Below are 25,680 nucleotides of genomic sequence, written 5' to 3' on the forward strand. Positions count from 1 at the left end.
ATGATATAGTTTGATGTAGGGGGTGTCATACTGTTAATATCATGCCTTTTTATTAGAATAAAAAGGTCTCTGAGGATTTCAAGTTCAAATGTTCAGAATGGTCCTAGGTTCTCAACGTATCCCCAGATCCTGGCTAGCATTGGGGACATGTCCATGTTCTAAGATATGGGTTGGGGCACAGAGTCCAGGCAGAGGGAGAAGCAGAGTTGAAAATAACTGTGTATTCTCATTCTCTTAAATTTGCAAAGGCTTTAGAGATCTTCTAGCGCTTTCCAGAACAGGAAAACAAGAGTCGGAGAAGTGAATAGTGCACAAGGTCGCACAGCTTCCTGGCAGAAGCAGGTCAAGACCCAAATTTCATGATGCACAGTACAAAGCTCTTTCTATGTCACTCTGGGAGCAAAACCAATTGCTGAGGTGGTCAGCTAGAACATAGCCAATATAACTGTGGTTATTATCATACCAACAGGAAAGAATGCACTCTCCAGCAAGGGCCAAGAGAAATTATAGTTAACATTTAACATTAAGGAACCAACTTCAAAGACACTCCAGCTGGACTCTAATAATGGGAGAGGAAAACTGCTAACACTAGCAAAAAGCTGCAGGTGGACAACGCTGGCTGGAAATAGCACATGTCCTCAGAGCAGGAACATGCTTCAGAAACCCCAGCACCAGGCTGCTGCCTCACCACAGGGCAGGGAGAAAGATGGGACTGAGCCTTTAGTCTGTCTGCAGTTCAACGTGTCACTAAGCTGCATGTCCTCTGTTAATGCCACAGGAGGCTTGTGAATGTCCGCATTTGCTCTTTGTAGGGAGGGTGTGGCTGCAGATAACAATGGGAGAGGGAGATGGTGCTGACCGGGTTGGGGCTTCAGGAAAGACCTGTGAGACCTGTGATGGTAGCAAGATGCAGAGCAGAGGCCTCTTTGTTAAAAGTCTGGCAAAGAAATGCACAAATCAAATATCTAGGGGAAAGCAGTCAAATAAAACACACACACACACACACACACACACACACACACACACACACACACACACGGTTGCCCTTTAGTATCCATTGAGCACTGGTTCCCAGTCCCCCTGAAGACACCAAAATCTGGAATGTTCAAGTTCTACATATAAAATGGTACAGTACCTGCACATAACCTATGCAATCCTCCCACACACTTTATTTAAAAAAAAATAGTTTTAGTCGGGGGAGGGGGCCTAGGGAAGGAATGATAGTAGAATGAATCAGACATTATGATCCTATGTGCACACATGATTACATGACCTGTGTAACTCCACATCATGTACAACCAGACGAATGAGAAGTTAGACTCCATTTATGTCTGATGTGTCAAAATGCATTCTACTGTTGTGTACAGCTAATCAGAACAAGTAAAAATATATATAATAATAGCTAAAAAAATATTTTTAGTTGCAGATAGACACAATACCTTTATTTTATTTACCTATTTTTAGGTGGTGCTGAGTATCGAAACCAGTGCCTTACACATGGTAGGCAAGCGCTCTACCACTGAGCCATGACCCCAGTTCTTCATATACTTTAACTCTAGATGATTTCTAATACTTAACACAACATACATGCTCTATAAATAGTTCTTACATGGTATTGTTTAGGGAATAATGACCAAAAAAAAGGTCTCTATGTGGTCTCTACAGATGTAATTTTTTTTTTCCTGAGTATTTGTGATCTGTAGGTGGTTGAATCCACAGATGGGGAACTGGCTGACATGGATGGTCAATTTTATAAATACATCAAATTTAGAGCAGGGATACTGCTCTTTAGAAACCATCATTTTTAAAGAAAACAAAACAGTGAAAGCAAAATTTTGTACATGCTATACCTATTTCAGAACTGTACAGGGATCCCCCAAACTCTAATAGTATTACCAGAGTCTGATGTGAAAAAGGAATTTTGGATCATATAATAGCAATTTCACAAAAGGACTGGCAATGGCTGGAGTTAGCGTCTTGCACAAATCGATTGAATGCATGAAGAATTCCTTAGGGGGAAAATAGCTAAACATAATTTAAGTTGAAACTGTTAATTTAATAAGCCTAAATGGCAGAATTGTTGCACATTACCCGGAGGAACCTAGCACAGCACAGTCCTGCAGTCAGTCTGATGCTTTTTCAGAGGCAGCAGATGTTTTTGCCTGAGAAGAGAGGGGCCAGGCCATCCAGAGGACATGGCTTTCTTCTCCAAGGAATTTACCTCCTTCTCTCTCTTTCCTTGCTTTTATCAAACCCAAATGACATATAGCCCTATGATCAGTCTCCTGCTGCTGTAAGAACGACACCTTAGCTTTCCTTCAATGTAATCTCCCGTTTAGCACGCAGCTGCGGAGCCTCTTCTCTAGGTTAGACTCTATTCTAGGCACTGGAGAATCACAAATGAGAAGGTAGAGTCCTAGCCTGAAAGAAGTCCAGGGAAACAGAGACAAGGACAGGTGGACAGTGGGGGCAGGTTAGATGCTAACCATGGGACCTCTGCACCCACCAGGGTGCGGAGGAGCAGGTGGCACAAAGGTGTGGCCACTGGGGTGACTCCTGTAGAAGCAGGTGACATCTGGCAGATGGAAGGGAAGAGGAGATGAAGTGAGAGGCATGCAGGGGGCATCTCAGAGACTAATATGTGCAAAGACATGGGGGCACAGAAGCGGGGCCTGGTCAGAACCCAGGACCCATGTGCAGGATTGCAGAAGTAGGTTGGTCTGTAATCCTGCTCTGTCGTTAGCCAGCAGCCAGAGACACTGTGCTGTCTCTTCCATGGGCTCGTCTGCTCTCTGGGACGCTCACATCCTGAGGTGAGAGCAAAGGCCCTGAGGCTGAGGGTCAGATGCGCCACAGAACAGGGAGTGCGTGCGGAGCAGCTCAGGAGTGCAGAAGGGCACCATACTGGAATGTTGGGAGAGGATTAAAGGCATTTTCTGGGCAAACCATTTCTCAGATGGTGGGAGAGGAGTTCCAACATCAGACAAATGCAGTTATTGCTAACAGCATTCGAATTTGGAATTCCCTCTGGTGGCTCAAATCAACATTTCTCACAAAGGAAACCTGGACAAGGCTGATCCGTGAAGAGTGTTATCCACTCCCTGTGTACAATTTATTGGCCCAGAACATCAGGTTAGTGAGCTGAAATAATTAAACATCAGGCCAGCTGTTTTAGGCAATTAGGTAACATTTTTTCATGGAGGAGACCACACAACAGAGAAGAGAGAATAGGGAGATAAGACCTGTGTTTTGATTTACTAAGTCTCTGCCGCAGATAAAGCCCAGCTTTTTGGAACCCTTCAGGCAATTACTATTTCAGGCTTGGCAAGAACTTGAGTCAGAAAGTAACTATTGGGCTTGTCTTGGCAAGACTCACAGTCACTATCATTGTGAGGTTGTCCCAGGCAGCGGTAGAGTGGAGGGTCAGTGGCAAGAGGAAGCCAGGAACAGAGAGCCATTAGGAAGGCCGCAGGCTGGGAGCCCAGAAGAGGCCAAACTCAGTCCTCCCACACGTTCTTAGAGGGAGTGTGGTCAGATGGTGAAGGTCCAGGCCTGCTCGCTGGGATTCTGTGGTTCCCTCCCTAGCATCTGTTCTTGTCGGTCCTGTGGGCACGGCTTAACCTCCCTGCCTTAGCATCCTTTCCTGTAAAAGAAGAAGGGGCCAAGAGCTCTGAAGTTTGGGGTAGCAGAGGAAAGAAGAGGTGCTCCTGGAAGTGTGCCAAATGGTGCTTAGTACAGAAGGCAGGGCTGTGGGAGATGGACATCAGAAGACGGCGACTTTAATCTTCTCCCGGCTGCTAACCGACAAGGCCACTCCACTAAAGTCCCTCCCCCTGAGCGGGCCTCCAGTTCCACAGCATTAAATTGGAAAGCTTCACTAGACCAGATGAGCTCTATGGACCCTCTGGTTCTGACATTCTCCTACTCTAAGACGCCAAACAAGATAAATCAGTGGCTGAAAGCAAGCAGGACTTTCTTTGAATGGAAAAGAGAAAAAGCCTGTGCGCTGCCAGCCTACGTCCCCCACACAGTTTTGGAGCCAGCACTAAGTATGGGGCCGGGAGAGCTGGGCCTTGTGAGGAGACAGCGGGCCCGCGTGCGGTCACGGGCTACCCTGCCTTGAAACTTCTCTTGCCTGAGCTCTTCCACTTAATTGGGAGCTTGCCTTTCCAGTTGTATATTTTTATCCTGTGCCCTGGAACCCAAACCATTAGGTTTGTAGCCAGAGGCCACTTCTTGTTTTGTCGTTAACTGCCTCGGTCCTGGGGCATTCTACCCCGGCAGGAAGTCCTCACCCAGATGCTGGACCTCTCAGCAAGCAGGACTCCAGGGAGGATGCACTGGAATCCAAGTTCTGTCCTCCAACTTTGGAAATAAATCCCCCACATTGTCTGGCCCACACAAATCCCAGTTCAGCCAGGCCTCTCCTGTGGGGTTATTCTGGTAACAAAATGCTTGAGATCAGCAATTCTTTTCTACTCTTACCCACTCTCAGAGAGGAGCCAACTGGGCTATTCCTTAGGCTCCACTTTCTGTGTCTGAAATGTGGTTGAAAACTAATATTCCAGATGTTTCCTCATATTTTAAGTGGAACCACAGATTAAGCTTCCTATAGGAAGACAGTGTGGCACAATGGAGGGACAGTCTGGAGTCAGATGGCGTTTATATTATGGCTCCACCCTCTGTCGTCACATGGCCTTGAGAAAGCAGATTCTTTGAACCTCAGTTTCTGCTTCTAGCTAAATAACCGCAACTACTGTCTACCTGGCAGAAACCTCCATGAATCCCAAAACTGCCTTGTTCATCCCTATGCAGTCCACTGAGCCTGACCCAGAGAAGGTTTCTCAATTAGCACAACTGAGTCTGTGATACAAACCTCACAGGAATTTGAGGAGATGAACAATATAGAAGATGTGAAACATCTAACCTTATACCTGGCACTTGGAAAGTGCTTGTGCACTGGGCCACAGAGCTTAGAAACACTTCTACCTGAGTGAGATGGATACTCAAAGAGGAATACAAGTCCGTGGTTACGTACATTTGAGTTATGAAGAAGCCACCCCATGATGGAAAAGACAGACATTTAGAAAGTTCTTTGATTTGGGGGCATTTTCCAACATAGTGCTGAGCCTGAAGCTACTGCTGAAGCTCACTCAGATACAAAGCCACTGATGTCACTGATGATGGTAGGAGGTTCTCAGGAGTGTCAATGGCTTCCTGCCCTTAGGGTCTTCCAGGGAGATCCACAGAACTAGACTTGGATATGGAAACCAGCTTCTCCGGGGCCCTGGGGTACACTGGCCTATTGTTCCAGGACAGAAGCAACTCAGATCAAAATGGTGAGTGGGATTTTCCTTGCATTGGCCACAATACATATGTTTGTTCAAGAAAAAAAAGTTGGAGCAAGAAGGCATGAATGTCTGCTGCTAAAGAAAAGCCTGTTTGTGTCAGCCACAGTGGTGAGATTGTTCAGGGAGATCATCCTGAAAGTCCAATTACCCCAACAGCATGGCCAAGGTCAGTGTCAAGTTGTGGTGTGCCAGCCACTCCAGCCACCCCAGAACCAGATGTGAAATACACGGGTATCTGCCTTTGGGGAGAACAGGCACCCACTAGACTTGCTAGCCCATCTAGGCTGATGCCACTTTTTTTTTTAGATCCCTTCCACTTCTATGGACAGACCTGTCTAAGAGACACCTCTATAGATACTAAACCCACAACACGCAGATCTTGGACTCGCTTTATTGAGAGTTGGATCTACTTTTACCCAGGCGTGAATCAGGGTGAACAGTGTGACTTGGCAAGGGCCAGTGCCTCTTAATGACCACGCAGGGCCCACACTGTAGAAGCACCAGATCAAAAGCTTCTCTCTCCTTGCTCTGTTCTAATGGTACATCCACAAGCCACAATAGTCAGCAGAAGGACAAGCCTTCTGAGGCTGAGATGTGAGGCGACCCCTTGATCTTACACTTGCCTTAAAAATGTGTCTTTTAACAAAGGATGCCAAGTTCCTTCTGTCCTATATTTTAAGGAGATTTAGGAGCAACAGTTTACTCCACAAGTTCTTCAAGCAGCCTAGAAATTAATACCCACTAATTTCTCCAAACAGTGAATAACATGTCCTAATATGGGTTTAAAAAACAAATTTCTAAATTTTTCACAAACCAAACAGCCTGAATAGAGATCCCAAATTTGGATTGTGAAGGATGTAGTTCCATCAACCACAGCAAGATCCAGTCTTGGAGGGGTGCCACCATATAGAATCTCTAATCTCTGCTGGGGTTAGTTATTAAATATCTCGAAATCAAGTTGATTTTAAATCAAGGTCTTAAGGTAAATCTCCACGTTCTGATATGCAAAGCAAGTCAGACTCTGTATAGCATGGCCTCAAATAAGAGGAAAAGGAGAGATATGCACACATTTATATACATTCATAAAATATATGTAAAAATAATGTCTAATACTTAGATAGCATTCACTGTCAGTTAATATTTTTTATGGAGTGGACAGGCAGTATTTTAAGTGTTCTGCACATATTAACTCACTGAAACCTCATAATAATCCTAGTATATAAGTATGTTATTTTGAGGATGAAGAAACTGAGGCAGCCAGGTATGGTGGTACATGCCTGTATCCCAGCAACTCAGGAGGCTGAAGCAGGAGGATCTCAAGTTCAAGGCCAGCCTTAACAATTCAGTAAGACTTAAAATAAAAAATAAAAAGGGATGGGATGTGCCTCAGTGGTAAAGTGACCCCGGGTTTAATCCTCAGTACTGAAAATAAAAGAAAAGAGAAAGGAAGGAAGGAAGGAAGGAAGGAAGGAAGGAAGGAAGGAAGGAAGGAAGGAAGGAAAATAAGAAAGAAAGAAACTACTGCAAATAGAGGTTAAATAACTTGCCTAAGATGATACAGCTATTAGGAGGCAAAGTTGGTAATATACAGTATATATATATATATATATATGATATCTATATATAGATATATGGAACTGAAGCAATTCAAAAGCAAAAACAAACAAAAACCAAAAATAATTTTATTTTAAAAAATGATCTCAATAGGCATTTCTCAAAAACATACAAATGGTCAACAAGTATATGAAAAAATGCTCAGTATCACTAATCTTCAGAGAAATGCAAATTGAAACTACAATGACATTATTTTCTCATCCGGATTTGAATGGCTATTATCAAAGAGACAAAAAAATAAGTAAATGCTGGCTGGCAAGGACATGGGAAAAAGGCGGAACTCATATATTCTGTAGGAATGTTAATTAGTGCAGCCATTAAGGAAAGCAGTATCAAGGTTCCTTTAAAAACTAAAAATAAGGTCTAGGGGTATAAGTGGTAGAGTGCTTGCCTAGCATGCATAAAGCCCTGGGTTCAATCCCTAATATTGTAAAACAAAACAAAAACCACTAAAAATGGAATGACCATATGATGCAGCCATCTCACTACTGGGTATATATTATATCCAAAGGAAATGAAATCATTATATCAAAGAGATACCTGCACTCTGACGTTTAATGTAGCACTACATACAAGAGCCAAGATATGGAATCAACCAAGGTGTCTACTGATGGATGAATGCATAAAGAAACAATGGAATATAATCTAGCCTTAAGAGAGAATGAAATCCTGTCATTTAAGGCAACAGGGATGGAACTGGAGGACATCATATTACATGAACTAAGCCGTGCCCAGAAAGACAAATACCACATGTTCTCACTCATTTGTGGGAGCTAAAAAGGTAGCTCTCTTAGGACAGAAGAATAAAGGTCACTAGAGACTTAGGGAGGGAATGGGGAACAGGGAGACAATGGGGTACTAAAATAGTTAGGAGGAATTAGTTCCAGTGTTCTATAGCACAACAGGGTAACTACAGTCTATAACTTATGATATACATTAAAACAACTAGAAAGGGGTCTCTAGGTTCCCAACACAGAGAAATGATAAATATTGGCGGTGATAGAAATGCTAATTTCCTTGATTTGATCATAACACATTGTATGCATATATAAATATTATGTGTATAACTATGTTTTTATGTATAAATATTATGTGTTTAAAAAAAAAAAAAAAAAAAAGGCAAAGCTGGGATTTGAAGTCAAAGTGGATTGCCCAGGGTCCTTGGTCTCATCTACTAAGCTTGCAGCTCAGGTCCTGGAAGATCCTTAGGCCATAGGAACCTTGAATTCCTTCTGCTTTCTATTCTCCGCTCAGCCACCTCCCAGGTTAACAGACATTGTAGTCCTTTCTCTACCAGGGTATTCACCACTGAAATCATTTGTTCAGACATCAGTCTTCAGTCTCTGGAACTAAAATGTGAGCTCAGGGTGGGAAGGGAATGGAGATCTGCTCCTCTTCAAGTCACTCACATTTAATTTTTAGTTCAGGATTTGGCTTAATACCTGGGTTCAGGAGGAAATATTAGTTCCTGAGAGAGGACACACATGCAGGGTGGAGAGAGATTTGAGAGTCCTTTTTTTTCAGGGTGGGTACTGGGAATTGAGCCTGGGGGGGTCTTAACCACTGAGCTACATTAGTCCTTTTTATTTCTTTATTTCAAGACAGGATCTCACTAAATTGCTGAGGCTGGCCTTGAACTTGAGCTCCTCCTGCTTCAGCCTCCAGAGTTGCTGGGGTGATTACAGGTGTTCACCATTGGACCCAGATGATTTCAAAGTTCTTTAGATAATCTCATTCCAGATTACTCAAAGAATCACCCAAAAGAGGGTTAGTGGGCCAAAGGGATGGAAGATCATGTGCATGACGGCATAGAGAGAGGAAGAGTTGGAAAGATGGAAACAAGGACAAGAGATGTGATCTCTGATCTGTAGTTTTATTTATTTATTTTTGTGGTACTGGTGATTGAAGCCAGGGGAGCCTGAGCTACATCTCTCATCCTTTTACATTTTATTTTATTTTTTGGTACCAGGGAATGAACCCAGGGGCATTTAAAAATTAAACCACAAACTCAACCCTTTAAATTTTCTTTTTTGAGACAGGGTTTTGCTAAGTTACCTAGGGCCTCTCTAAGTTGGTGAGGCTGGCTTTGAATTTGTGACCCCTGTCTCAGCCTCCGGAGCTGCTGGGATTGCAGGTGTGTACCACCACGCCCTGTCCCTTGTCCTCCCCCGCCTTTTTATTTATTTATTTTTAAATCATTTTTTGATTCATTGTATACAAATGGGGTACAACTATCCTTTCTCTGGTTGTACATGAAGTAGAGTCACACCGTTTGTGTATTTATACATGTACATAGGATAATGATTTTTGTCTCATTCTATTATCTTTCCTTGCCCGCACCCTCCTCACACCTCATTTTGCTCTACACAATCCATCCTTCCTTAATTCTTCCTTTACCCCCTCCCACTGCCGTCATATATCATCATCCACTTATCAGAGAAATCATTCGGTGCCTTGTGCCTTTTTGAGTCAGGACCTCACTAAGTCGCTAAGGCTAGCCTTGAACTTGCCGTCCATCTCAGTGTCCCAAGTCGCTGGGATTACAGGCATGTGCCAAAATGTCTGGCCACTAGACACTGTTAAAAGGAAAACTGCTTCAAGCACAAGCCTTCCCCTTAACCCTGTACCCTCACCCTTGACCAGTGATGTCCTGCTTTGTTCATGACATCCTTAAACACTCTGCCATCTGATTTCCTGGGCCTCTTCTCACAAAGGTGTGTGGACCCATGGGGGGGGCTCCTGGCCTCCCTCTTGTCATCCTGACCTTCCTCTTCAACCCATAAACCTTTACACAGGCCACCACTTGTCCACAGTGGCTTCATAGTCCCTAAGCACTTGGGGTCACTTCTTCAGCTCAGAAACTCAGAGTGCTTTACACATGTATATGTTTTCCTTGGAAAGGAGGATGTACTTCAGGGAAGCAAGAAACACCCATGTATTTCTGAGGAAAAACAAAGCAGTCAAAATATTCTTTCATGCTGTAAGAGGGACAGGGAAGTGTCAGGGTCACACTGCCATGCCGTGTCCCCCCAACACACTCTCAGGTCCATAGTTATGCTGCTCCAAGTGGCTCCCTGCTACCTCTTCTACAAAAGGGTATTTTAGGGTGACGATGCAGAGTTCAGGACAAATGAGTTCTCATCTGTTCCTCTAAAACATTTAACTTATCCCTCCAGCACCCCTCAATATCCTAGAATAAATGAGAAACAAAAAGGAGACTGGAAATCTTTCCATCTTGAAAATTCTGAGACATGTTTGCAAATCAGTAGAGAATTATCTAATTCCCTTATAAACATCCTTACAGGCTAAGGTTCTTTTCTCCCTGACACCAAACTCAAGGCTGAATAAAGCATTCCCCCTTGCTGCATGGGTGGGGAGGGAAATTAACTCTTTTTTTGAGTCAAGAATCATGGACTTCAAAGGAAACAGAACTCCATGCTGAATACACTCAGAGGATGGGACAGACGAGTCCTTGGAATCTGTCGGAGGCCACATGGCTGGATAGAGGAGACACACATAATACTTCCCCAACCTACTTTGGTACATAAACTTTATAAGTATAATGTTGGCAGATTCCAGTGCATAAAAAAGTAGCTGAAAAAACTCAAACCATAAATAACGCCAAGTAATAAAGGAGGTGAATGTTTCTGTTATTAGATTCTTTCATTGTATAAATCTGTTTAATAAGCTGGCTCAGAATCACTGATAGAAAACAGACTTAGTGTGGTGTTACAGACCAATCCGTTCTAAAAGGCCAGTATGGGAACTCGTGCCAAGTTAGATTTTTCTGTTCTTAACCAATGCAACTTAAAATGTAATTGTTGTTTCCTTGTTCAGAAATGGAAAATGTCTTAGGAGGCTGTGTTTGAAGGGAGAAAGCACGCTTGGTGTCACAGAGCACTCCTGCCCGCTTACCCTCCCTCCTCCCTCCCTTCCTCCGCCACCTCACCCTCCCCCCACCCGCCCTCTGCAGACTCATCCTTTCAAGGCACTCTACTGTATTTATAGATCATGCTGCCTTTTGTCTTACTCACCAAGAGGGGCTGGGGTCTGTGTACAGCTTCTGCTTTTTTAGAGAACTATTTCTCAACATTTATATGTGTGTGTTTAGAAAAATCCCTCTAAATATCCTCCTCTGACCCAAGACCCATGGCAACCACTTCGGCTAGAGAAATTCACTGAACACTAGAGTGGGGTGATGTGATGGGGTGGGGGGATGGACTGAAGGTCTCTGGGGTCACATTCATCTTCTAACACTATGGTTTCTAACGGCTTGTTGATGTTTTGCTGGGGTTCGTTACTATCATCATGATGAGCTGTAAAATGAAATGCTATAAACTAGCCGAAAGCTTGAGCAGAAATATTTGCCAAATGGCATAAACAACAACACCGGGAGTCCCCACATACTCAGCCACACTGACAGGGCTTGGCCAGTTGTACCCACACGGTTGTTTACAGCACTGTAGAGCCATTGCCTGGTCAGGCTAGCTTCTGACCCCAGTTCCCAGGGCCCTTTTTAGGAGGCCCACACACAGCTCTCTCCCAAGGTCTTGCTACAGAGATAAAACAAAAGGTAACGGAATGAAATAGATTATTTATTTGTTCGATTTACGTCTCAACAGCATAAGGGCACGTTATTTAGAGTTGCTCATGTAACACTATTTGTGTTACATCTGTAAGTAAATGGCAGATGTTTTGCTATGCATTTTACATGGGTCATACAGAAATGGTTAGTAGGAGGTATTATGAAAATTAGTAAAAGTTTGAATTAAGTGCTTTCAATTTGGTTATTTCCTGAGTTGGCATTAAATCCCTACTCAGGAATATTTGGGAAAAAATAACTCAATGAAGAACACTTGGATGTGAAATTAGTTAGAGGCCTCCTCCTCCACAGTTTCTCAGAACTGCAGATTCTTTTATTTCTGAATACAGTACTAATTTATTTTGGCAAAATTCCGTTGAAGAAGATCTGGATTATTCCTATTTTACACAGATACCAAACACAGAAGATGAAGTTCAAAAGGGGCTGCTTACATCTTAGCTAGAGGCTAAAGAAAGGCAATTCAACATTTATTAGGCTTCGAGCTGTGGTAAATACAAACGGGAGAAAGGAAGGAAGGGTTGGAGCATTCTCTGAGAACTCGAAAGAAATTCTAGTAAAACCCTAGTAAACCCTAGTGAGAGAGCGGGAAGTAGAAAAGACTTACAGGTAGTATTCCTGGTTCCCCCAAAAGTAAACAGAACTGGAAGAACCATGTCCCTTTGGGGAGCAGTCCCAGAGGAAGACCCTGGCAGACAGAGCTACAGGGTAGACCTCATGACAGCAAGGATGGGAACCACTATTTAAGTGCTAGCTCAGGCCTGGGCCTGCGCTGGGCCCCCGACTTGGTCCCTCCTTTGTTAATTCTGTGGCCTGTGGGGAAAGATGGAGAAGCAGCTTTACTGGTTGTGTGGGAGTGACTCTTATCAACACTGGCAGACCTCTGAGAGAGTCACAGAAGCTGGCGAAACTGGCCCCCAACACTCAGGCCAAATTGGCTGGGAAACCTAGAGTTGCTCCTAGAAAGAGCTGTTGCCAGGAAAACCACACAGACTTAGAAATAATCATTTTACTTAAGCCTGGGGAAAAAATCCAAAGTTCCATTAAGGAATGATTAATAACAGTGAAGATGAAAGTTACCTATAGACTGATTTTCAAAGAACGATTCCCTAACCTCAGTACTAGGGATTGAATCCAGGGGTGCTTCACCACTAAGTTAGGTCCCCAGACCTTGTTATTTTTATTTTGAGACAGTGTACTGCAAAGTTGCCCTGGCTGACCTTGAACTTGTGATTCTCCTATCTCAGTCTCCTGAATTGCTGGGATGGCTTTGGCTACCATGTCTGGACAAAGAACCACTTTAAGAAAAGAGATTACTGAATTACATTTTAAAATTAATATTTGATGATACTGAGAATGTTCTACCTTTTAAGGTGAATTTTGTTTTCATTTAAAAACAAAACAAAGTCTGCTATCCTCTAACAGCTATATTGAAACCTAAAGTCTAACTAACAAATAATTAGCCAAACCACCACTATCACATCAGAGTACTTTAATTATACGCAAAGTGTCTATAAGGTAGACTTGAGAGATAAACCTCAGGGCCAAATTCAGTGAACTGAGAAGGAAGTCTGCAGACCTCAAGGAATACCTCTTGTTTCATTGCACAATGACCTGTCAGAGGATCAAGAAAGAGAAAGAACAACAAACACAGCCATCAGTATTGATCTCCTTCTACTCGTTAGAGACTCTTCTAAATATGTAACATTTATGACCTCATTTAATTCTGCCCACAATTTCATGTGTAAGGTATTTTGTACATTTAATAGATGAGGCATGGGGAACTAGCTCAAGTTTACACAGAGTGGCAAACAATGGCTTTGAACTCAGGGTTGTCAACCTTTCAAAGTCAGTGTCACAGAAGAGATCAGTGGAAGCCACAGTAGAATGACCAGGTAATTACAATAATGAGGCAATGAACTTGGCAGTGGTAATGGGGATGAAAAGGAGAAAGGACAAATTTGGGAACTATTTAAAGGGAGAAAAATCAGTAGGAATTGGTGGTTGATTTGTGCGGAGAAGTGAAGCAGGAGAGGGCAGTGGTAGGAGTGATTCCCATGATTGTAGTTTTGTTGGCACCATTACCAACTCAGAGTGGGATTCAGGTAAGGGGCCCTGCTGAGAGCAGAAGATGATTAGAAGGGGTTAGGGGAGGGAAAATCTGCCTACTCTTCATTCACTTATTCAACAAGTATTTTTGAACATCTACCAAGTGTCAGGCACAGAACTTGATGCTTGGATCACGACGATGACTTTGTGTCTTTTGCTTTCCAAAAGCATCCAATCCAGAAGGTCCGAAATGTTAGCAGAAAACCACAGCATGGCCTGGTAAGTGTCCAATATCAAGGGAGTGAAAGGGGACGGGGAAACACGTGTGCAGCCGGAACTAGGCAAAGGAAGAGAGCGTGCACACTGACTTGTACCTGTGCCTCCTCCTTGGGCTGGTCACTCCCCACTGTACCCGCTCCCCAAAAAGAAATCAAGGGCGATAATGAGAAATGACAGCAGGAGGAGAAAGCACCAAAGCCCAATTAACAACAGGTGGTAAGGCTGTCAGTTCAAATCACCATCCTGGAGGCCGAGCGGAGATGGAGCTGGACCTAGATCGGTACTCAAACTCCATTAGACCCACAGCACTAATTGCTCAGGGAAGCCCGTGTGTTCCTTCTCACCCGCTGGATGTTTCTCTGGCAGTTCAGAAGTTCCAGCCTGCTGCTGTGTCCCCAAACACAGGCACTTGTTTACATTCTTTCCCCACTCTCATAGATGAAGGACTTCTTCCTTGTTTTAGGCAGCTCGGAGGATGCCCAATCAGTCCTCTCCATTTTGCCTCAGTAAGATGACATTCAACTATCTGAAAAATCAATACTATCCCCAGCTTTGCTGCATCAGCAGAGCTGCTCAGAGCACAGAAGATGGCTGCAGAGCTTGCTGATCCATCTCAGGCCCCACTTTGCCTTCAAGGACTAGTCTGAGAGACAGGCAGGGGCAGCTCGTCACAAGCTGGGGCGCCTCAACTCTCCTTTCCTTTGAATATCCAAGAACCATGGATGATCAGATGGCACAGAAGGGGCCTTTTCCTGGTCTTCTCTCTTGAAGTCCTTATTTCATAAGAGAGAAACTTAGCCAGTAATCCACACTGTAGACCCCTAAGTCTATGACAAGATCTGTTCCATCTTCCCACCTTCCTCTACAAAGGTTGAACTACTAGAGGATTCTCTTACAGAAAAACACCCAGGACCACAGCTAATCCTGTCAATGAAGGATCAAGATAAAGTAAGTCTGTCTTTTCTTTGAAAGCTAGAAAAAAAGTATTCTAGAATCCTATCACTTATCAATGTAGTCTAAACTCCCTACATCTTAACTTTCTTAGTAATAAAATGGAAGTAATAATGAGATGGCCCTTTGGATTAAATAAGATAGCCTAGGGCTCTAGGTAAGGAGATTGTATGCCCCTGTGGGCATGCCCTTAGAGATCATGAGACCCAGTCCCTTCTCCATTTTGCTCCCTGGCTCATGAGATTTGCTCTGACATGCTGCCAGAAGCCCAAAGCAATGGGGAATAATCATGGATTAATCATGGACTGGATCCTACAAAACTGTGATCCAGAATTAACCTTTTCTCTTTATAAGCTGACTATATCAAATACTTTGTTACAGTGAAGGCAAGCTGACTAACACACTGTCTAAAATTAATCTAAGAGCTGAGTGCAGTGGTGCACACCTGTAATCCCAGTGACTCAGGAGGATTCTAAGTTTGAGGCCAGCCTGGGCAACTTAGCAAGACCCTGTCTCAAAGTAAATAACAAAAAGGGCTGGGGATGTGGCTTAGAGGTAAAGTGCCCCAGTATTACAAGAAAATTAAATTAATTAATTAACTAATAAAATTAGCATAAGAATACTGCATCTTAACTTCCAGTTCTTGACTGGAGGATATAGCTCAGTGGTAAGAGTGCCTGCTTAGCACATGTGAGGACCTGAGTTCAATCTCCAGTATCACAACAAAACATAACAAAAAACCCAGGGAAATAATTTCCAGTTTTCAACTCATAATAAAGAGGATATTCCACTACTCAAGAGTCTAAAAATGACTGTACTAAAAAAGCAGAAAAATTTGCATTTCATTATTGGAATGGTGTGGTTAGCATGTTGAAGATTCTATTAGATGGTACCAATTTTCACATTAAGTGGACATGAGTTATTGCTGAATACTGGAAGCTGTCTCTGGAGAATAAGACATCATAGCCACATAAATGGCAAAGTCAGGTCCTGTGGTATGTCTTGATGTGACATTAAGAGACAAGATGAGAAAAATCAAGTTATACACCAGAGAGAACAGGAAAAGCCTGGGAATGGGGGAGGCGGAGATTCTGGCTCCTTCTCCTGGCAGGGCAACAGTGGGATGGGGCAGGGGTACTGAGCTGACTGTACGCACAGGGAATCTCAGGTTTTTCTTAGCATTAACTGACAGAACAAGACCTTCTCCGGCAAGATTTGCAGAATGGGAGTAAGAGTCCAAAGTGGCTCTAATTCACCTAATCCTAGGGATGAATTACTACCTAATAATGAAAGGTATGCAGAAATTTGTGAGAAGGATAGAAAAGGTGCAGATTTTTTCACACTTTGAAGGAATTATTTCCTTTTGCTAAAAGATCCTTTAAATTGTAATCCCATTCAGGGGTTACTAAACCAGGTTTCACAGCCGTAGGGATCCATGAACAGAATCAGGTGGCCTGTGGATTTGAGGGGAAAACAAATTATACCTTGATTTTCATTAACTCCCTCTGAAATTTAGCACTTGTATTTAAGATGACTATAGGCAAAAAATAGTAGTTAGCAGTCTCAGGGACTGCTGTGTCACCAATAAGTATCAGTATGCATTGTGGACAAAATTGTTGCAATTTAAACAAGGAATTGGGAAACTTTTCCCAAAAAGATGACAAATATTTACAACTTTGAGGGTCATATGGTATCAGGCCAACAATTTAACTCTGCTCTTGTAGTGTGAATGCTGCATAGACAATATGCAACTGAATGAACACAGCTGCGCTCCAATAAGACTTTACTTAGGAAGGCTGTCTGCGGGCTCAGCCGCTGATCCATGGCGTACACACATTATGACTTTGAAAGTGTGGTAGTGGTGTCAAGGCCAGCCTGGGCAACTTAGCAAGACCCTGTCTCAAAATAAAAAACAAAAAGGGCTGGGGATGTGGCTCAGTGATAAAGTGCCCCCGGGTTCAATCCCCAGTACCAATTAAAAAAAAAAAAAAGGAACTATAGTAATAGTTCTAGACACATTACTATATCATAAATGTGGGGTATTTATAAAATTTTAATAATTATATTCCTATACATTTTGTGTTACTCATTTTAAAATAATCTGACAAGGGGTCCATAGGCTTTACCAGATGGCCAGTAGTTCATGGCATAAAGATTAAGCGGCCATGTCATAGAACTATGTGTTTGTTTACAAATGACCCCTGGGGTGGGGTCTGAAGTGATGAGGAAGGGGAAAGCCAGAGAAACAAAATCAGAGTGGCAGAAGACACTGTCGAATGCAGATGTGAAATAAAAACTTCTTTGGATTTTCTACGGCAGTTGATAGGAAAACAAAAACCAAAAGGTGTTCTCTCCCCTATTTTCGGTGACCGCATAGAGTTCCACACTTTGTACATTTCTTCCCTCACTGCTTAAGGCAGCACTCAGCCATTCTCATCTCGCCTTCCCAACCATGCCCTCTTGCTGATTCCTTTTTTATTTGTTCTTTTCTAAAATTTTTAATTATTTTTATTTTTACAGACTGCATTTTGATTCATTGTACACAAATGGGGCACAACTGTTCATTTCTCTGGTTGTACACAATGTAGAGTCACACCATTCATGTAATCACACAAATACACAGGGGAATGATGTTTGTCTCATTCCACCATCTTTCCTTCCCCCGCCCCCTCCCCTACCCCTCATTTTCCTCTACACAATCCAGAGTTCCTCCATTCTTCTCTTAGCCCCCTATCCCGGCTTGCTAATTCTAATAATGCATGTTCCCAAAAAGTTTATGAAGCCTTAAGCTAGGTGAGCTTATACATCCCGAATTATTATCAGCTCTACTAATGTTTCCTTCTCTGAATGTACCTGGAAGCTGAAGGAGCAAGTTTTCTCTTTAAAGGGGCAGGGAAGGAGTTGCAGGGGAGAAAACGGGGGGATGGGGACCAGACACTTCTCTATGCCTGATCCAGGTCAAACTCCATGAAAAAATATCCTTAGGGTCTCAGGACAGTAAAACCACCTGGGGACTACATGTAATAAGTTAGCTCTTTCTCACAGAACCTGGCTGCTTTGTCCTTAAGTATGGCTGCATTAACTTCTAATAATGCAACAACAGAATACAATGTGAGGAGAAAGCACCTCTGCCTAGCACTGTACTAAACAGCTCTGGGTTACATTTACAATTTTAATAAACTGATTTGTCAAAACTGTCAGAATCAAGGGAGATCATCTGGATACCAGATGAACGAAAATATCTGTAATTATAAGTTGTCCATTTTTCTCTTTCATCTTCTATATATGTATCTGTGAGCAGCCACATATTTTCATGCACATACATACACATAAATTTTAAATCATTTAAAAAATCTTGTCATAATAGAATTTGGGAAAGTAGAAAATACAGTTCTCCTGGGATCACAGTGGGACCTGAAGGCTAATCTGCATTCCCCATCTTAGGACCAACATCCTTTTCCTGAATTATGCAGTCAGAGCCAGAACATTTCAGTTTCCTTACCACCTGGACTGTTCCTAATCCTTGCTGATCACTCGCTGTGTGGCCACAGGCAAGTAACTCTGGATCTCTGATATCGGTGTGTGAAACCAACATTTTGATACATGTTAATTGCCCCACATAAGTGACAATTAATGAGATTCTTTGGAAAGAACCCCAAGCCCTCTAAAGGATGTTACAGAATCGTCGTTTGTTGTCGTGAATTAACTTAAATACCTTCTCCCAAGTTTACTCAGAATTCCATCCTTTGTAATGTGTGTTTTAAACCATGACATGTGACTGCTTTCCATCAGAAGGTACCCTGCATTTGAGGGCACTGAACTCTCTGTTGCCATAGAAGCAGCAAGAGAGGAGCAGAAAGATGGAGGATGAAGCCTGAGACACAGAAGTTGATGGAGCGTGAGCGCCGCCTCCCAGGCCGCTCTTTGGGGGCCTGTGTTCTGCCTCTCTTTTGGAAGTAGCTTGGAAAGGCAGTGAGCTAGTCATCAATGATCTTTTTCATCATTACTCTCAGGATAGAAAATCTGAGCTAGAGAATTGAGTCACATGGAGAACAAAGATGTTGACAACTTCCAGTGTTAGTACAGGCAAAAAAAAAATCAGGGTATTTAGGACAGCTGCTCTGCACTGGACCAATGTTCGGTTCATTTTACTCCCTTGTTATTTTTATTTTAAGATCAATGAGGAATGCTGTGTCTAGGTGAAGCTGTCTAGGGAGCTGATGGGAGTTTTTAATTTTGGGGTTTTTTTGTAGGGAGGATAGCTGATTTTTAAACCTGACATTCTAAATGACCTCTGATGGGTTAAGGGCCACAGAGAGTGTCTCTCTGGAAAATTTCCAGCCCTGCTCCATACCCAAGGATGAAATGTGCTAGGAAGCACAATTTATGGAAGGGTTTTGCTGATGTTCAGGCCAGTGTTTTAGTGAGGGAGAAGAATCTGCCATTCTAAGCAAGACTTGTAGACCTCTGAAACCAGAAATGGACAGAGATGGAGAATGATAAGAAGCCTAGGAGGATAGGTCATTCGAACCTTCTTCTGGGGGAAAAAGCTAAAGTCCAGAGAGGGTAAGTGACCTAAAGCCCCTCAGAGAGCTACGGATGAAGATGAAAGGGGACCCAAATCAGGCTCTGGGCTGTGAGCCCATTTTGCTCTGATAAAATGTTTATAAAAAAAAATGTTTATCAATGGTCTTTCTTTGATACTATTCTCTTTGGACAATCTGAAGATGGTCTTGAAAAAAATATTTTTTAGTGCATTCTAATTATACAAATTAGTGGGATTCAAACATGCACACAACATAATTTGGTCAATTTCATTCCCCCACACCTCCTCTTTCCCTCCCCTTCCCTCCCTTCCCCTGGTCCCCTCCCTCTACTCTACTGTTCTCACTTCTATTTTCATGAAATAACACCCCTCCTTTCTTCCTTTTGTCTCCCCAACTTCCACATATAAGAGAAAATATAGGACCCTGGACTTTCTGAGTTTTGGTAATTTTGTTTAACGTAACATTCTCAAGTTCCATCCATTTTCCTGCAAATGATAAAATTTCATTCTTTATGGCTGAATAAAACTCTACTCATTTTAGAGGATGAAATCCCTTAAAAGTAGAATGTGTTATTAACAAAATAAATAACGTTTTGAGAGCCCAGTTACTGGGCAGGCAGAGTCTTTCTCCCAGTGAATGCAAGCATGGGCTTGTCCAGTCCCTATTCCTCCCTCTCCAGCAGACTCGGCTTGCCTTACTTTCACTCTGCTGGTGCAGCCCACGGACCCACACGTGCAGACCCCCTTTCTAACAAGAACACCTGGGCTTGGCTTTCTCCTAGCCTTGTTCCTTTGCTAATCCCACAGGGGTCTAGGTATCTGCCGACTGCTGCTTTAATCATTTGCTAATTTGCTTAAACATCTGGTCAAATTTTGGAAATAATCTCAACAAGAGGGTTTATGCTAACTTCTCTTGGATGTTGAGAGTTCCCACATGCCCTGCTCCGTGCCCCTCAACCCCCAGCAAATCACTAGACAGTCTAAGCCAATAAAGAAAAAGTCAGGGAGTATGACTTGGCTTTTATTCCTCAGTTCTTTAAGCTTCTTAAACTCAATAGGTTCCAAAGTAAACACGTGTCCTTGCCTCCACCCCACCCCACCCTCTTTCCCTATGAAAGGTACTGCTTTCTGCTCAGCTGTCAAGTCATAACTTTGGACTCCTACCTCCATTCCATTCTGGATCCCATATGCCACAGGTCCTCAAAGGGTCCCTGAACTCACTTTCATATTTGGAACCGTCTTTCCAGTCCTACTACTGCCTCCTTATTTCAGCCATTCATCACTCTTTACTTTGATCAATACAGTTGGTACCTGATGGTTTTCCTGGATGCACCTCACCCTATTCAATCCATTTTCCATATTGCAGCTAAAGTGGTGCTTATGAAACACATATCTGCTTAAAATGTTGCCTTGCTTAAAATTCCATGGGGGCTCCCCAAAGCCTTTAGGTCCTCTACCTAAACTCCTCGTGCTGCCTAAACTCCTCGTGACCAGACTTTTACTTCCCTTTCTTCATCAACTCCAACTCTGAACATATGTGCCTGGCCTTCCTTTTGCGCTCTGTCCTCTCCTGTCTGTACAGTTTCCTCTTCTCTGTCACCTGGTTCATTCTAACTTGTTCTTTAGGACTTGATTCCAGCCATAGTTACTCCAGGAAGCCTCTATGCACCTGCCTGATGATTAATGAATAAACCAATCCAAAATGGTAGACACATGCCAGGCACAGTGGCACATGCCTGTAATCCTAGCGGCTGGGGAGGCTGAGGCAGGAGAATCACGAATTCAAAGCCAGCCTCAGCAACTTAGCGAGGCCCTAAGCAACTCAGTGAGACTCAATAAAACACAAAAAGGGCTGAGGATGTGGCTCAGTGGTTAAGTAACCCTGGCTTCAATCCCTAGTACCACCCCCCCCCCCCCCAAAAAAAAAGGTAGACACATGTTCTAGTAGATGCATCACCTTGCTACTAAAACACAGGTAGTGTTTTAGGAAAGAAGACAGGCTGCAGAGCGAGAGCTTGGGCTGGAGATTATGTCAACATCATGGTGTGGCAGAGTACCCTGTTTCATGCACCTTTGTCAGAATCACCTTTTACCAAAGGGAGACAGAATCCTAAAGAACAGACTCTTCAGAGGACCTTAAGTTTAGAACAGAAATTTCAGAAGACCACAGACATCTCAACAAGACTAGTCTTTTGACCTGAGTGATATCAGAAACAGACTTTGCTATAAAAAGATAAAGAATTGGGCAAAAGAACCTTATCTAGAAGGCAGTGTTTGACTCTTGGTGGCAACAGCCTCACAGAGAGTGTCTCAATCCCCCCGCAGAGACAGACAGCGACTCCTCTGACAAAACTCCTCCCAGCCTGTCCTCTGCCGTGTGGACAGGGCCGGGCACGGTTAGTCTCAGAGACAGAGGTTCTCTACTCAGTCCCCCCAGGAGCCAGACTGCTCTTTGGCCGAAGTCTCCATCACCAACACCTTCTTGCCGCCATCACCTGCTCCTCATGAACCACTTCACTTGAGAATTAAGTTTTAGGAAGGAAGAAAGGGGTTGCTGGCTAGACTGCGGGTAATCTGGCACCATCGTTCCAGATGTTGTGACCCACTTAAAGGGAGTGGCTTGTCTGGACTGCCCATCTCTGGCAGCTTATTAAGGAGCATACCCTGCAAAGGTCTAGAGATAAGTCTCAGACGGGGGGAGCACATTCCCCAATCAAGACTTCACCACCCAGCAGGGGCTAGTTACAAGGTGGGATTCTCAGCTTGTCTCCTTCACAAAGTGACACCAAGACCTTCCTGTCAGCCATGGTCTGGAATAGTGATGTCATCAAATGCTTGGGTCATGTGGGGGGAGGCCGTCTTTATGTTCTGAATTACTAAGGCGGCTGAAGGCTTAACTACCTGCCATGCTGAAAGAACCAGAGAGGCAGAGAGGACTGGCTGCAGGACAGGGGAGGGGTACAAAGGCCTCAAAAGTAAGCAACAGATCAAAAAAAAAAGAAAGAAAAAGAAAAAGAAAAAAGAAAGAAAGAAAAAAAAAAAAGAAAAAGAAAAAATCCTATCTTAGGATGTTTGAAAAATACTGATCTCATCCCAAACACCAGCTGCATCAACTGCAGGCTGAATCCCAGTGAGTAGGGTCCCATGGCCCCTGCCTTACTGTGTGTCAACACTGTTTAAAGAATCCCGACGAATACAGAAATAGGAGAGATGGAACAGAAGAGCAGCCAATGGGATCAGCCATTGTTGCCACCCAGACTGGGCCTGAGCATCAGCTGTGTTCCTCAAGGCCTTTCAAAGCCAGTTTGCCCACCAACACCTGAAGCAGTTCATTAAAACTGCTCTAGACAAAAGCTCTATTTCTTATCCCTCTGCAGGCTTCCTGAACCCAAACGACCAGTGTGGAATTTTTTAATAACAAAAGGAATTCCAAATACCATGCTGTGGCTAGCATAACTCTGCTTGTTCCTTGTATAGCTTAATCAAATGTTTAAAGATACTTAGGATGGATGAGTCTTCTCAGGCTGGTGGGAAGTTCTTTGTTCTTCAAATAAAGAGGTAAAGGACCTGTGAATGTGGGGATGTCATAGTGCTACTATATACCTGTGGGCCCAGAATAAAAATTTTAGACATTACGTTTCAGGTCTCTTTTCAAACATGATGAGCAATTCCGTTATGAGTTTAACTGTGTAAATGGGATCTCTTCTATACATTCATTGTCTTCTTAAATAAGAACTTAATTTTGGTGACTGGAAGTTAAAAGAATGAAATGCTCCAATATATTACTTAACCAATTTGATCACAAAAACAACAACCTACTTTCCAGTAAAATGAGGTGCTACTTCCAGGAGATCTGCCGCACCCCGCTGCACATAATGGAATTGGAGGTCGTACCCACACACAGTGCTCATCATCCCAGGAGCACCACGGCATGCTTTCTTTTGTACTTGACCATTGCTGATCCCTGATCACATGAAAACTACCTGAAGGTGGTGACTTCATGTCTTAGACATGCCTGGTTTCATATGAACGTCACCTCTAAGTGACAGAATAAGAAGACTTTGTATCCTTCTCTACAGGAGTTTCCTGGATCCTAGTTTTCTCATCTTAGCAATGAGCAAGGAGGGTTCAATGATCAATCTTTAGCTTTTTTTCTTCATCTCAACATACCTGAGAAATACACAGCTCTCCTATTAGTAAGACTGGAAATGATTTTTAAGTTGGGGTGAGCAAGGAAAGAAAGGAGAGGTTGTCAGAATCCTGGGTTGGAGGGGCAGGAGAGTTTTTTTCAGGCTGTAAGTGTGATTTCCAAGCCAAAGGATTTCTAATATTCCTTCTAAATGTAAAACTATGTCTATCACCACGCCCATACCTTAATTTTCCCTCCGTTCCCCCCCCCCATAAGGTTGGGGGGTCACATCCCTCTCAAGATTACATCAGTAATAATTTTACCAGCATGCTGCTGGTCTCTGAGCTTGCTCACGGAACCTGAGTTCATAGAAACTCTCCTGGTTGCCAATTTTCAGCAGTAATTGGCATTTGAACTTTAAGAATTTTTTATAAAAAATTTTATGCACCTATCAAGCAATACATTTGTCAAGAATAGCTCACCCCACCCCCATAAATGACCTTTCCTTTGGCTTGTATGAACACTGGTTGTTCTTAAGTTTATATGATTTAACTGGAGATTTTTAAATTTGAAGGGTTCAACTTTGCAAATAGTCTACATGTATTGATGAAAAACAGACATCCCAGGTAGATTTTTAAAAATGAAACTCACATACTTTGTGACTGGCATAACATCACATAAGCACCAATCTGCAAGCTATGGTACTTGCTCAGCAAGTGACAACACAGGGACCAAGATCAGGGGACCCTCTGTATTCGCCCCACCCAGCCGTCCTTGCTCCAACTCCCAAGGATACCTGACCCCTCATTTCTTTCCAAAATAGGAACTGCTCCCTCTTATTTTTCCACAAACCTACCTGAAACAGAAGGAAAAATATAAGAACAGCTGGAGAAGGCTCAGTGGTAAGGAAGGAAGGTGGGGATGGGGTTGGAACTTATCTAAAGACAACACTGGGGCGATCTAGAATCCTGTCCCTGCAGGCGCTAGTGGGTGCCGAGTCCTGCATTGCTCCTAAGTGATCCCAGCAGCTGCAGCACGTTATATGTGGCAACTCTTCTAGGATCTCAAAGGGGTTTCAAAGTCATGCTGGCAGCTGCCTCCTGTCGCCCCACTCTATAATGATTGAACTTCTTGTTCCTTTTATAGAGTTGTTCTCTCCTAATAAAACACTAAATGCTGGTCTGAGCAACTGTTCCAGGATCACTAGATGCAATCCTCCCTGCCTTTTCCTCCTCACCCTACATGCCTGATATTTTCTATCACAATGGGCCCTTGTGTAAGTGGCTCTATCATTGACACAGCCGCAGAGGCAAACACATAGGTTTGAAAGTGTGCACACACAAAAAGACACACAAGCACTACCAAGCCCCCTTTTAACCAAACCTGAACTCCACATCCATTTCCAGCTATTTTAAGAGCTGCTACTTTAAAACTGGGCAACCGTCCTAAACACATGAAAGCATACACGAAGCACAAGCTGCCATAAATGAAGAACCGCAATTCATTGTGTCAGGAGTCTGCAGAGGTGATACCTTCAAGCTGTTTGTCAGAATAAAAAGCTGCGACTTGTCAGCTTTTGGATGGGAAGCACTGCAAAGCAAGCCATTTTTTCCTGGCAAATATGAACCACATTTGTAAGGTGTGAACTCTTTCCAAACTTCAAAATGCAGATGGAAACAACACCGATACAGGGATCAGCTCAAAAAAGATTCCTAGCTCATCTCAAATCTCACCATTCTTCTCCACATCAAAATCTTGGAGCTACAGAGAGAAAGTTTAGTATGCTTTCTTGGGTGTGGTGACACACATCTATAACCTCAGTGACTCAGGAGGCTGAGGCAGGAGGATCAAAAGTTCAAGGCCAGCCTCAGCAACTTAGCAAGAGCTTCTGCAACTTAGTGAGGCCCTGTCTCAAAATATAAAATAAAAAGGGCTGGGGATGTGGCTCAGTGGTAAAGCACCCCTGGGTTCAACCCCTGCCGCCTGCCAAATTTTTTTTTAAAAAGACCCTTATTCTGAAGGTTTCATGCCTACTTTACATTTACTCTATATTTTCATATTTGACAGAGAATGGTGAGCTTCTGAAGAGCTGGGCTATCCAGCTTTTGTACCACTGGCAGCTAGCGAAGTGCCTTGGTAAGCCAGGAGTTGTTGGTTAAAT

At 43.2% G+C, this 25,680-nt stretch overlaps 1 protein-coding gene across 1 annotated transcript in view; it reads right to left on the reverse strand.

Moving 5' to 3' along the window:
- The window catches only part of BCAS3 (BCAS3 microtubule associated cell migration factor), a 568,797-nt gene that overhangs the window by 65,909 nt on the left and 477,208 nt on the right, over positions 1-25,680 (reverse strand).

The sequence above is a fragment of the Sciurus vulgaris genome, assembly GCF_902686455.1.
Source record: "Sciurus vulgaris genome assembly, chromosome: 3".
In the NCBI taxonomy this organism is placed as follows: Eukaryota; Metazoa; Chordata; class Mammalia; order Rodentia; family Sciuridae; genus Sciurus; species Sciurus vulgaris.